Below are 12699 nucleotides of genomic sequence, written 5' to 3' on the forward strand. Positions count from 1 at the left end.
TGGGTGGCTCAGGTCATGATCCCAGGGTCCTGGGATCAAGCCCCGCATAAGGTTCCCTGCTCTGCGAGGAGCCTGCATCGCCCTCTCCCTCTGCTACTCCCCTGCTTGTGCTCTTTCTCTCTCCCTCCCTCTCTTTGTCAAATAAATAAATAAAATCTTAAAAAAAAAAAGAATAGGAAGAATTCACTATTTGCTAATATTTTTGGCACATTTGATGAAACTTCTCCCATTTGTTTTTGACTGATTACCCTGCCAGATAAAGTAAGCACACACATTCTTTGCCTCTCAGTACTTCAGCATGTACCTTCTAAAAAGAACATTCTTTTACACAATCACAGTATCATTATCAAACCTAAGAAACAGTCATTGCATAACATATAATATCTAGTTCATACTCAAATATGCTTAATTGTCCCAAAAATACTTTTTGTACTTTTCTTTCAAAACTCCAGGATTCAATAGTGTTTCAGACATTCTATTTGATTGTAATACCTTTTTTATTTCCTTTTAATCAAGAAAGATCTCTCTTTTTAATGATACTAACTTTTTGAAGAGAAAGGGTCAGTTTTCTTGTACAATATAGCACATTCTGGATTGTTTCCTCATGGTGTTCTTTAACTAATTCTCTGCATTTCCTATAAACTCAAAATTAAAGCCAGAGGTTTAATTAGATTCAGATAAAAAACTTTTGGCAGGAATACTTTATGCATAAGATTGAGGACTTCATACTGCATTGCATGAGAAGGTACATAATTCAGATTATCTCATCATTATATTAAAAATGTTATCACCTTATTAAAGTGATGACCTCTAGATTTCTCTAAGGTCTACCAGCAGTTTTCACTTTGGAATGTGTAACTATTTTGTAGGGTGATACCTTGACACAATGTGACTATCTCGCCCCTTCTTGGCAACTTCACCCAGTGAATTTTAGCATCCATTTGTCATCGCTGGCCCTTTCCCTGCCTCTGTGCTGACCTGGGTTCTTGAGTTCAGCTAAGAAAGAATTTAGAGCCAGCCCCCCAAGTAATTAAGAATTTAATAGCAGTTAAAGGGAAAGTACACTCTCAAGATGGGAGAGCGGGCTGGCCCAGAGGTAGCAACTGCACCAGGGTTGAGGGTGCCTTTTCTTTTTATGTTTGCATAGGTTATGGGTCATAAGTAGAGCAGTCTCTGACTGAGGTTGCCTCTAATCATCTAAGGGACTCCTCCTACCGGTGGGGAGGGGGAGTTTTTTGGCCCAAGATAGTCCATATTGGAACTGGCTTCCCCCTCAAGGGGTGTTGAAACCACAATGTAAATGTATTATAATAAAGCTGTAGGTTACTGTAGGGCAGCAGTTATAGGGAAGGGCACATGCATGCTCCCCGGTGCTTTTTCTAGCTGTTTGTGTACTAGGGGATGGTGGCAGTTTCTTGATTTTTATCTTTTTAATGGTGGGAAGGCCCCCTTCCCTGCTCGTATCTAGCTAACTGCCTATTCTATCACAATGGTCATTCATATCTGAATCAATGATTACCTTGATGGTTGTAAATCTTTTCAGCCTTTATTCATTTCTTTTTAACTGGCATTCTATTGTAAAGAAAACTCCCCCTCTCTTCTTTTTGATTACCATTTAAATTATTTTTTAATTTTAAAAATTGTTTTTAAATTTAACTTCTAGTTATGTGGTATGACCAGTTAATATATATATATATATATTTTAACTTTCTTTCTGTATTTATTTTTAGTAATCTCTACCCCACAATGTGGGGCTGGACCTCAGGACTCCAAGATCAAGAGTCCCATGTTCTTCTGACTGAGCCAGCTAGGTGCCCCACAATTAATATTATGATGCATTAAGATACTCTTGGATTCAATTAGTTTATATTTTGCTTTACGCGAGTGATTTTTCACATACTGACTTAACTGGTTTTATAGATTATACTGGCTTCGTTAACAGTTTGGAAATGTTATCTCTTTTCTATTTTATGGAACAAGTTGTGTAATAAAAGAATTATTTAGTACTTGAAAGTTTGTGGTATTCACATGCAAAAACATCTAGGTAAGGATTTTTATTGAGAGGACAGAGTATGTGATTATCATTTCAATTTCTTTAATCATTATTGGTTTGTTCAAGTTTTCTATATTTTTATGCTACTTGTTTCATCTTATATTTTTTTCTAGAACTTTGTTTCTTTCAAGTTTTCAAGGTTATCACCATATATTTTGTTGTTGTTGTTCACTGTGTCAGTAGTTAACTTCTCTTTCAGATTCTATACTTATTTGATTTCTCTCATTTTCTTATTCAGTCTTGTTAGAGATTTATTCTTCTTATTAATCTTTCCAAAGAACAATGTCTAGGTAGGATTATTCAGGAGGCAGATTGAGACAGAGTGCAGGACAGAATGTTGGGGAGCACTTTTAGGATCGACACCCATGGAAGGGAAAGGGAGAAAGCAGGACTGGGGAGAGAGAAATCAGACTGTGATACAAACTATAATCAAAGCCTTGGCCAACCTCTGGGGGAAGTTCTGGAGCGAAAACATCAGGGTTGGCTTCCTGTGGATCAACTGTTTGTGCACTACACCCTAGCCAAGTTAGTCACTGGTTGTGGGCTGCTCAGGGAAAGCCATGACCTTCTGCTAGTGAGAGGCTCTCCCAGGGGCTGACAGCTGGAAGCTGTCTCCACAGCACTCCTTCACCGAAGGGGAACCTGGACAACTCATGTCCAAGTTCACTACAGTTGATACCTGATTTTGAACAATCTCTGCCTTGTTGTTTTTTGTGGGGTTTTTCTTCTACCTTGCTGGTTTGTTTTCCACTTCGTAATTTCTGTTATTATTTTAATATTTTTTTCCTTCCTCCATGGTTCTTTGAATTTATTCATTTGTTTTCCTAACTTGAGTTGTAATTTTCCTTGAGTTAAATTATTGGCTCATTTATATTCAGTCCTTTTGTTCTGATCAATATTTTTAAAGCTAGAAGTTTCCTCACAAGAACTGCTTCTCTAATTCTGGGAAGTTCTCAATCATTATTTCTTCAAAACATTCCCTCCCTGTATTTATTCTTATCTCCTCCTCCAGGGCTCTTATTAAATATTTTTAACTTTCTTCCTTCATAGCTCTTAATTTCTCTTTCATAACTTTGTCTTAGGTTTCTGTCTGGAAGACCAGGACTGGTAAGCATTTGTCAGATAGAAAGAGTCCTGAGCAAGGAGTTCCTGGATTCTTCTCTTTCTTCTGATACATTGCCATGTAAATGCCCAGAATAAATTTGTGCTACCATAAAAGTTACTCGCTCCTCCTCAGCAAGCCAGTGGGATTCCTACCACCTCCAGCATCACCCAAAGGCAGAGAAAAGGTAGCACTTGCCATAGTTACTTCCCACTTAGCTGGGTCTCCAGACTGCTTTGCTCTTCTTTTTAATTAACATTTATATCCAATCAGCCAAGAGAACAAATGGCTTCTAGCGTTTATACTCTTTCCAAATGCTTCTATTTCAGAGCTATGTTTTCAAACTTAGCTGTCTGCAATTTCTCATACTTGTAGCTCTGGGCAGGGGAGGGGAGGAGGGCAGAGAAGGGAGATGTTATGGTCCCAAGTAAGCACTTAATCTCACCCTTTCCACTTCCATTGCTTGCGTTTAGAACTCTACAAGCTTGAGAATATGAGTGTTTGTGACCTACCATATATTTTGTAGAATTAAACTTCAGAAGCTCCTCTGAACTCAGGCTATTGATGGTTAATGGCACAGTTGTCCAATAGTCAGTCTATTTTAGAGAGAGCCCAAACAGAAAGATCAAATGTCACAGCCTTCCTAGCAGAGGGCATAGTTGGGCTCTCAGGACAAAATAGACTTAGGGCAAAATGCTAGGAGGTCTATCTTCCAAAAATGTCACAAATGAATTGTCTTCTAGTGTAAACATTTCTTGCCTAAAGACCAGAAAAGAATTAAAAAAAACAAACAAAAAACAAAAACACGATATTGTCAGTCTTTGAAATAACTAGGAAGGAGTCTAACTTAATAACCCAGAGAACACCAACTCTGGCTGTATGTTATTTATTGTTTACTATTTCAGTCTATCATTCTTTCTTCATTAAAAAAGTTCTATTTTTTTCTTTTTTTCCTTATTGTTGTGAACCAAAAACTCTTTCTTGACCTCAAAATCAATGCATGTAGCTAGAAGCTACTTTTTTTTTTTTTTTTAAGATTTTATTTATTTGACAGAGAGAGACACAGTGAGAGAGGGAACACAAGCAGGGTGAGTGGGAGAGGGAGAAGCAGGCTCCCGGTGGAGCAGGGAGCTGGATGCAGGGCTCGATCCCAGGACTCTGGGATCATGACCTGAGCTGAAGGCAGATGATTAAACGACTGAGCCACCCAGGTGCCCCTAGAAGCTACTCTTGATCTGTATTTACAATTCCAGGTTTGCCTCTAGGTACTACAGAAAGAGGGATGTACTTTCAGACCTTAAAACCTAAGATGAAGGAATAGAAGAGGAGATCATTTTAATGAATCTTTGTGATTTATAACACAGGATCATAGTGATTAGGATTCCATAGTGAAGATGGTTGCCTGAGTGAGACAACCCCATCCAAAGAGATCTTTTTTAAGGACTGAAAAGCCACTAACATTAAGTTGCTGCAATCAGACTTTTATTTGTTCATTCATTGTACCTTAATGATCTTTCAAGGTACAAACTGATTAGAAACACTCATGCTGATATTGTGGTTGGGGGCACAGACAATTGAAAGACAATATTGCAGATGGGACAGATAAGGAAGAGGTGCCTGACTCAAATAAGGAGGGCACAGAGTGAATGGGTCTGCTCAAGCTTAATCCTGGAAACCAGGGTAAAGAGAATAAGAATGGCTTATACCTATTAGTGACCTCTGTGCCAGGGGTTGAGTTAGGAGCTGGGTGGACCCTCGTGAAAAAAAATAGGCATGGCCCCTGCCCCTAGATAGCTCAATATAGTAGAGAAGACATTATACAATGTACAAATGGAGATCCAACTTTTTTTTTTTTTAAAGATTTTATTTATTTGACAGAGCCAGAGAGCACAGAGGGAATGGCAGAGGGAGATGGATAAGCAGGCTCTGCACTGAGCAGGGAGCTTGACGCAGGGCTTGATTCCAGGCCCCTGGGATCATGACCTGAGCCAAAGGCAGACGCTCAACCATCTGAGCCACACAGGTGCCCCTGGAGATCCAACTTTTATGAAGAAAGAGAACAGGGGCCAAGGAGAGTCAGTACTAAAGGGGATCTTCTATCATTATGTAGTTAGGGAAAGACTTCTTAACAAGTCACATTTGGACTCAAAGAAGGAAAAGGAGCCATTCAGAAAACTGAGGCCTAGGATGACTAATAATTTGCCTAAAAAACAGAACCAATACTTTTAAAATCCAGAATTCAAATTAAGTTGGCCTAGTGCCAAAGCCATAATTGCTATTTAATGATTCAATGTTTCCTCAGAAAGTAAACTTCTCAAGGCTCCTCAGAGGCTGTATTTTTATTACCCTATCTTAAATCTGGCACATAGTAGGTACTTAATGAATTATTATAAATGCATTTGAAATACTGAGATTTTCATAGGTAGAAGCATAGAACTTTATTACATTATTGTAGTTCAAAATTCATAAATTGCAGAAAAGGTATATTGTCTCTCCCTGTCCTTCCTTCTTAAGTTTTTTTGTGTCTCCCTCCAAAATATGAAATGTGCATTCAGGGAAACTTATCATTTATAATCTTCCATTCTTACAAAAATGCTACAATAAATAATTTTGTGTATATGTTATTTTGTACCATTGTGAGTCTTTTTTTTTTTTTTTAAGATTTTATTTATTTATTTGACAGAGAGACACAGCGAGAGAGGGAACACAAGCGGGGGGAGGGGGTGGGAAAGGGAGAAGCAGGCTTCCTGCTGAGCAGGGAGCCCGATGTGGGGCTCAATCCCAGGACTCTGGGATCATGACCTGAGCCGAAGGCAGAGGCTTAACGACTGAGCCACCCAGGCACCCGGTGAGTCTATTTTTATGATAAATTTCTAGAAGTGGAATTACTAAGTAAAAGTATGGATATTAGTAATTGAAAATTTATTGCCAAATTGTCCTCCATGGAGATCAGCCCAGTGTATACTTTTCATTCCACAATATATAAGAAGGCTTGTTTTTTTACTCCTTCACCAAATGAGTGTAAAATTAGATTTTAAGCATTGTCAGTCTGATAACTGAAAATGGCATATCTGTAGAGGATTGTTTTGTCTAAAGCTAAATTTTTTATTAGTTTCAGATTTATGGAAAAATTGTGAAAATAAAAGGAGTGTTTCTGTATACCCCAGACCAATTTCCCTTACTATTAACATTTTACATTAATATGGTACATTTATTATAATTAATGAACCAATATTGATACATTATTAACTAAATTCCATACTTCATTCAGATATCCTTAGTTTTTACTAAAGTCCTTTTTCTCTTACTAGATCCTATCCACAATAGCATCTTGCATTTAGTTGTCAATTCTCAGACTTCTCTTGGCCATGATAGTTTCTCAGACTTTCCTTATTTTTGATGACCTTGACAGTTTTGAAGAGTACTAGTCAAGTATTTTGTAGAATGTCTCTCTATTCAGATTGGTCTGATATTTTTTTCATGAATAGATTGGGGTTACGAGTTTTGGGGAAGAAGACCACAGAGGTAAATTGCCATTCTCATCATATCATATCAAGAGTACATACTATCCAGGGATGCCTGGATGGCTTAGTTGGTTAAGCATCAGACTCTTGATTTCTGCTCAGGTCACGGTCTCAGGGTCATGAGATTGAGCCCTGAGTCAGGCTCCATGGTCAGCCCGGAGTCTCCTGGAGATTCTCTCTTTCTCTCCCCCTCCCCTACCCCTGTGTGCATATGCTCTCACTCTCTCTCTAAAAAAAAAAAAAAAAAAATCTTTAAAAAAAATTAAAAAGGGTACATACTATCCCAGCACCTGGCTGGCTCAGTCAGTGGAGCATGTGACTCTTGATCTCGGGCTTGTGAGTTTGAACCCCACATTAGGTGGATAGGTTACTTAAAAATAAAATCTTTAAAAAAAAAAAGAAAAGAGTATATATTATCAACATGATATCCCTGTTGATGTTGACCTTGATTGCCTGGCTGAACTAGTGTTTGTAAGTTTTCTCCACCATAAGATTACTTTTCCCCTGCCTCCTTTCCAAGCTTTACTCTTTGGAAGGAAGTCACTATATGTGGCCATCTTTTCAAACAGGTTTTTTTAAAAATATATTAGAGAGAGAGCACGACTGGGGGTAGGAGCTGAGGGAGAGGGAGGAGCAGACTCCCCGCTGAGCAGGGAGCCCAACTCGGGACTTGATCCTGGGATTCTGGGATCATGACCTGAGCCAAAGGCAGATGCTTAACTGAGTGAGCCATCCAGGCAACATGCCATTTTGTTTTTATGTAGTTGAATTTATCAATCTTTTTCTTAGTGATTTCTGGATTTTGAATCATATTTAAAAACCTTTCCTCATTCCTAGATTTTATATATACACAAACAGAAATATACAAATATTTGTGATCTATTCTGATTATGTTTAGAGGTTCATTTTATGTATTTCCTTACTTATTTTTGAGGTTAATTTTAAATATTTAAGTCTTTGATCCACTTGGAATGTTTTCTGATGTAAGGTGGGAGCTATGAACTCAACTTTTTAAATGTAATTCCTTTATTTTTTTTTGATGTATTTCACCACTGGGTGGGGGGAGGTCAGTTTTATATACAATTTTGCACTCCCCCTTTTTGCAGTTGATATTTATACTTGCTACTGTTTATTATGTTGGACTCAACTATTTTTTTAAATTCTAAGATGGCTTCCCAGTTGTACCAATACAGTTTTAAATTATCTACCTTTTGCACTCTAAATTGAAATGCTACCTCTATCTTTCTTCTTCTTCTTTTTTTTTTTTAAGATTTCCTTTTTGTAAGTAATCTCCATGCCCAATGTGGGGCTCAAACTCTCAACCCTGAGATCAAGAGTCACACGCTCCACCAACTGAGCCAGCCAGGTGTCCCAAAATGCTAACTTTATCATATCCCAATGTACCTATGTATTTTGGTCTATATTTGGGCTTTCAATTCTGTTCTATGGATTTGTATGGATATCCTTAGGTTAACTTTTATTATTACTATTTTTTAAAAGATTTTATTTATTTATTGAGAGAGAGAAAGAGAGAGAATGCACGGGCAGGGGGAGGGGCAGAGGGAGAGGGAGAGGGAGAGAGAACCTCCAGCAGACTCACTGCTGAGTGCAGAGCCTGATGCAGGGCCATGCCCAAGAGTCAAAACCAAGAGTCAGATGCTCAACCGACTGAGCCACCCCAGCACCCACCCTGCATTTATTACTATTATTATTGAAGTTGTAGTTACTGTAGGTTAACATTTTCTAAATGTAGATTTGTAATTAATTTTAATATTATAGGGAAGGAAAAAATTTCTCTCTACCTTTCTGAGTTCTTGGCTGAGGCCCCTATAATAAAAGACAAATACAAGAGGGAAAAAAGCAAGTTTACTACATGTATACCTCATGTATACGTGGGAGATACCCAGGGAAAAATGAGCAACTTGAAGAAGCAGCTTAGTATTCAGGCTTAAATGTCATCTTAATAGGGAAAGGTGAGGGGAGATGTTGGCTTCTTAGGGTAGAGTAAGTGATTTTTAGGAAAGATAAATGGGCCCTTAAAGAATAGATGGGCAGTATGATAGTTTGTGACAAAGTTTATCTGGGTGTGGCATTGACATCTAGTTTCCTCTCCGGTGATGCGTCAGTCCTCCCTGGTTGATGAAGCTCCCTGGGGAGGAGGTTTATGACACCTGAGTTTCTTTTGTCTTTAGGCAAATAAGGGGAGTTCATAGAAAGCTTCTTCCTCAATTAGTTGTTCTTCAACAACAATGAAGAAACTAAATATAGGGGCGCCTGGGTGGCTCAGTCAGTTAAGCGTCTGCCTTTGGCTCAGGTCATGATCCCAGGGTCCTGGGATCGAGCCCCACATTGGGCTCCCTGCTCAGCGGGGAGCCTGCTTCTCCCTCTCCCTCTGCTTTTCCCCCTGCTTGTGATCTCTCTCTCTGTCAAATAAATAAATAAAATCTTAAAAAAAAAAAAGAAAAAGCTAAAAATAATCAACATGCCAACGCAGGGTATTTGGGGATAGCATATACTGCTACCTTTTTTAAAAAAATTTTTTGCCCATCTATCATTTCATTTTTACATATGAACTTTAAAATTATTTGGCTCCCAGAAGAAGAAAATCTCTTAGTACTTGTATTGGAATAACATCAAATTTATAGATAATTCAAAAGAGATTTGACATTTTTAGGTCTTAGAGTTTTCCTTCCAAGAATATGTTATACCTTTCCATTTTGTAAAATTTTCATTTATGACTTCAGGACTATTCTATAATTTGGTCATACAAATTGTTCACATTTTTATTTTATCTATTTTTATTTATTTATTTATTTATTTATTTTTTAAAGATTTTGTTTATTTGACAGAGAGAGAGACATCGAGAGCAGGAACACAAGCAGGGGGAGTGGGAGAGGGAGAAGCAGGCTTCCCGCCGAGCAGGGAGCCCGATGCGGGGCTCGATCCCAGGACCCTGGGATCATGACCTGAGCCGAGGGCAGACACTTACCCATCTGAGCCACCAGGCGCCCCCAATTTCTCTTTTTCTCAACAATAATTTTGTCACTTTTTAGGTATACTACTGTAGCCACAATCTGCACTTGCCCTTAGAATTGAATGGATGTAGTCTTTTTATTTTTTTTAAGATTTTATTTATTTGTCAGAGAGAGAGAGCACAAGCAGGGGGAGCGGCAGGCAGAGGGAGAAGCAGGCTCCCCGCTGAGCAAGGAGCCCCATGTGGGACTTGATCCGGGACCTTGGGATCCATGACCTGAGCCGAAGGCAGATGCTTAACGGAGCCACCTGGGCATTCTTGGATGTAGTCTTCAATATAAACATGGATTGTCTTTAGAGAATGCTAATAAAATGGTTTTAGGTATTCATTGATAGAAATTCATGGGTGTGGTGAAGGAGAATTTGTATTATTATTTTTACTGAGCTCATCTTATTCAATTAAAAAAAGTTGTGTGGAAAACAAAGCCAGCCCTCTTCTCCCTTCAATAGGGGTCTGCCCTAATCCAATACCTAAGTACCCAAAGCCAGAGAGCTCCTCTCAAAAACCAAATCTGGTTTGAGATTATCTGTGCCCACCCACCCCTTGTTCCTCTTTCAATGTTTTTCCATTGCTCTTAGCCAAGGGGGACCCCCTTCTCTGCAGGATTTTCTTCTCCTGTATCTCCTGTATCTTCCACATCTCACACCCATTCTTGCTCTCTAGCCTTCAGCTAAACTGATTTTCTTTTCATTCTTTCACACTTACCAGCCTTTTCCTCACCTCCAATGACTGAATACTCTTACTAAGCTTTTGCACCTGGGTGGCTCAGGCACTTAAGCATCTGCCTTCAGCTCAGGTCACGATTCCAGGGTCCTGGGATCCAGCCCCATATCAGGCTCCCTGTTCAGTCTCTCCATCTGCCTCTCCCCTGCTTGTGCTCTCTCTCTCTTTCAAATAAATAAATAAATAAAATCTTTTAAAAAAATAAACTTTGGCCTGGTTAAAAGCTACTTAGAATTCAAGTCTTCAATCAAACTTTACTTTCTCAGAGAAAGGGCCACAGCCCACCACTTTTCTTAGTTAATCCATCCTTCACGTTGTCGTACCTCCTCCAAGAGGGTCAGTAGGGTTAAGACAGATTGTTCTTAGTTAAGCAAAAGCATTAATTAATATTTATCCATTAAAGGGGTGCCTGGGTGGCTCAGTTGTTAAGTGTCTGCCTTCGGCTCAGGTCATGATCCCAGAGTCCTGGGATCGAGCCCCGTGTCAGGCTCCCTGCTCAGTGGGAAGCCTGCTTCTCCCTCTCCCACTCCCCCTGCTTGTGTTCCCTCTCTTGCTGTGTCTCACTCTGTCAAATAAAAAAATAAAATATTAAAAAAAATTAATCAGTTAAGTGGCTTCTTAGTTTAGGCCCAAAGTGAGTCACCAACATGGTCGGGACTTTAGCCATGCTCAATGTTAGTGAGATATTCTTCCAGGAAAAGGTTGTACACTTAACTCTTAACTCACTACTCTACTAGGATCTAGAATACCAAGGTTACCAAGTGCACTAGTTTCTTTTTTGCTTCTGTAATGAATTAGTAAAAATTTAGCAGCTTAAAACAAATTATCTTACAGATCGAGAGTTTAAAAGTCCTAAAATCAAGGTGTCGGAAGGAACCGCATTCCTTCTTGAGGCTCTAAGGGACTGTCTGCTCCCTTGTCTTGTCAAGCTTCTAGACACTGTCTTGCATTCCATGGCTTGTGGCCCTTCTCATCACTTCAACCTCTGCCACCATTATTAGACCTTTTCTGACCCTCCCCCTTTACTCCTATAAGGGCCCCATGAATATACTGGGCCCACTACGACAGTGCAGGATAATTTTTTCATGTTAAAGTCCTCAACTGAATCACATTTGCAAAGTCCCTTTTGCCATGTAAGGTGACATATTCACAGATTCCAGGGAATAGGACATGGGGCATCTTTGGGAGGCTATTATTCTATGTATTAGCCAAGATAAAATCTTTTTTTTTTTTTTTTTGAGAGATTGAGAGAGGGAAAGAGGAAGCACAAGTGGTGGGAGGGGCAGAGGGAGAGAGAGAACCTTAGGCAAGCTCCACGCCCATCGTGGATTGCAGGACCCTGAGATCATGACCTGAGCTGAAACCAAGAGTTGGATGCTTAACTGATTAAGCCACCCAGATGCCCCAAAATCCTTGTTTTCAAGCAACTCAGTCTTAAATATAAACATATGATATGTAAATATAAAATATGGGGGCACCTGGGTGGGTGAGTCAGTTAAGCATCTGCCTGTGGCTTGGGTGGGATCGAGCCCCTTGTCGGGCTGCTTGCTAAGTGGAGAGCCTGCTTTCCCTCTGCCCCTCACCCCACTCATGCTCTCTTGCTCTCTCTATCTCAACTAAATAAATAAAACCTTTTAAAAAATGTAAAATATGTATATATAAATATATATGTAAATATAAAATAGGATAGCCGCAGGTGCTAGGAGTATCCACAGAGGGTATCTACCTGTACTTCAGATACCAGAGTAAGGAAGGAAATCTTGCAGAGGGAAGGTCCTGGAACCAAGTTGCGTTTTGGATGGAAAGAGAAATGGAGAGTGTTTTGATACAGGGAACAGTGCACACAAAGCATGAAAGTGAGAAAAATGTGACTCATTTTACCAACTCTAAAGACTGGACCTGATATATAATGGTAGTGGAGGAGCTAAGAAAATCATCAGTTTGTCCTGTGGGCCAATTTTTAAATCATTTCTGGGACCTAAACCTCTTTTGATCTTGTGATGGAATTCATACACTCTCTTGCCAGAAAAATGTGAATACACACTTTTGCGTAAAATTGCAGCTCCTAAAGAACTTCTAAGCAGCCCTGGTTATGATGCTCAGCTACAGGTGCTGAAGGGTTGGGTGATCACAAGGGAGTGAACTGATTTGACTTGCATTCTAGAGAAAACTAGAAGAGGATAAAAGAAAATCAATGAGGAGGAATCGATGGCGACTATTGAGGAATTAGTCAGGAATCCAAGTGAGGAATAATTTCAGGCCC

This window comes from Leptonychotes weddellii, chromosome 1 (assembly GCF_054177405.1).
Source record: "Leptonychotes weddellii isolate Sample4059 chromosome 1, ASM5417740v2, whole genome shotgun sequence".
NCBI lineage: Eukaryota > Metazoa > Chordata > Mammalia > Carnivora > Phocidae > Leptonychotes > Leptonychotes weddellii.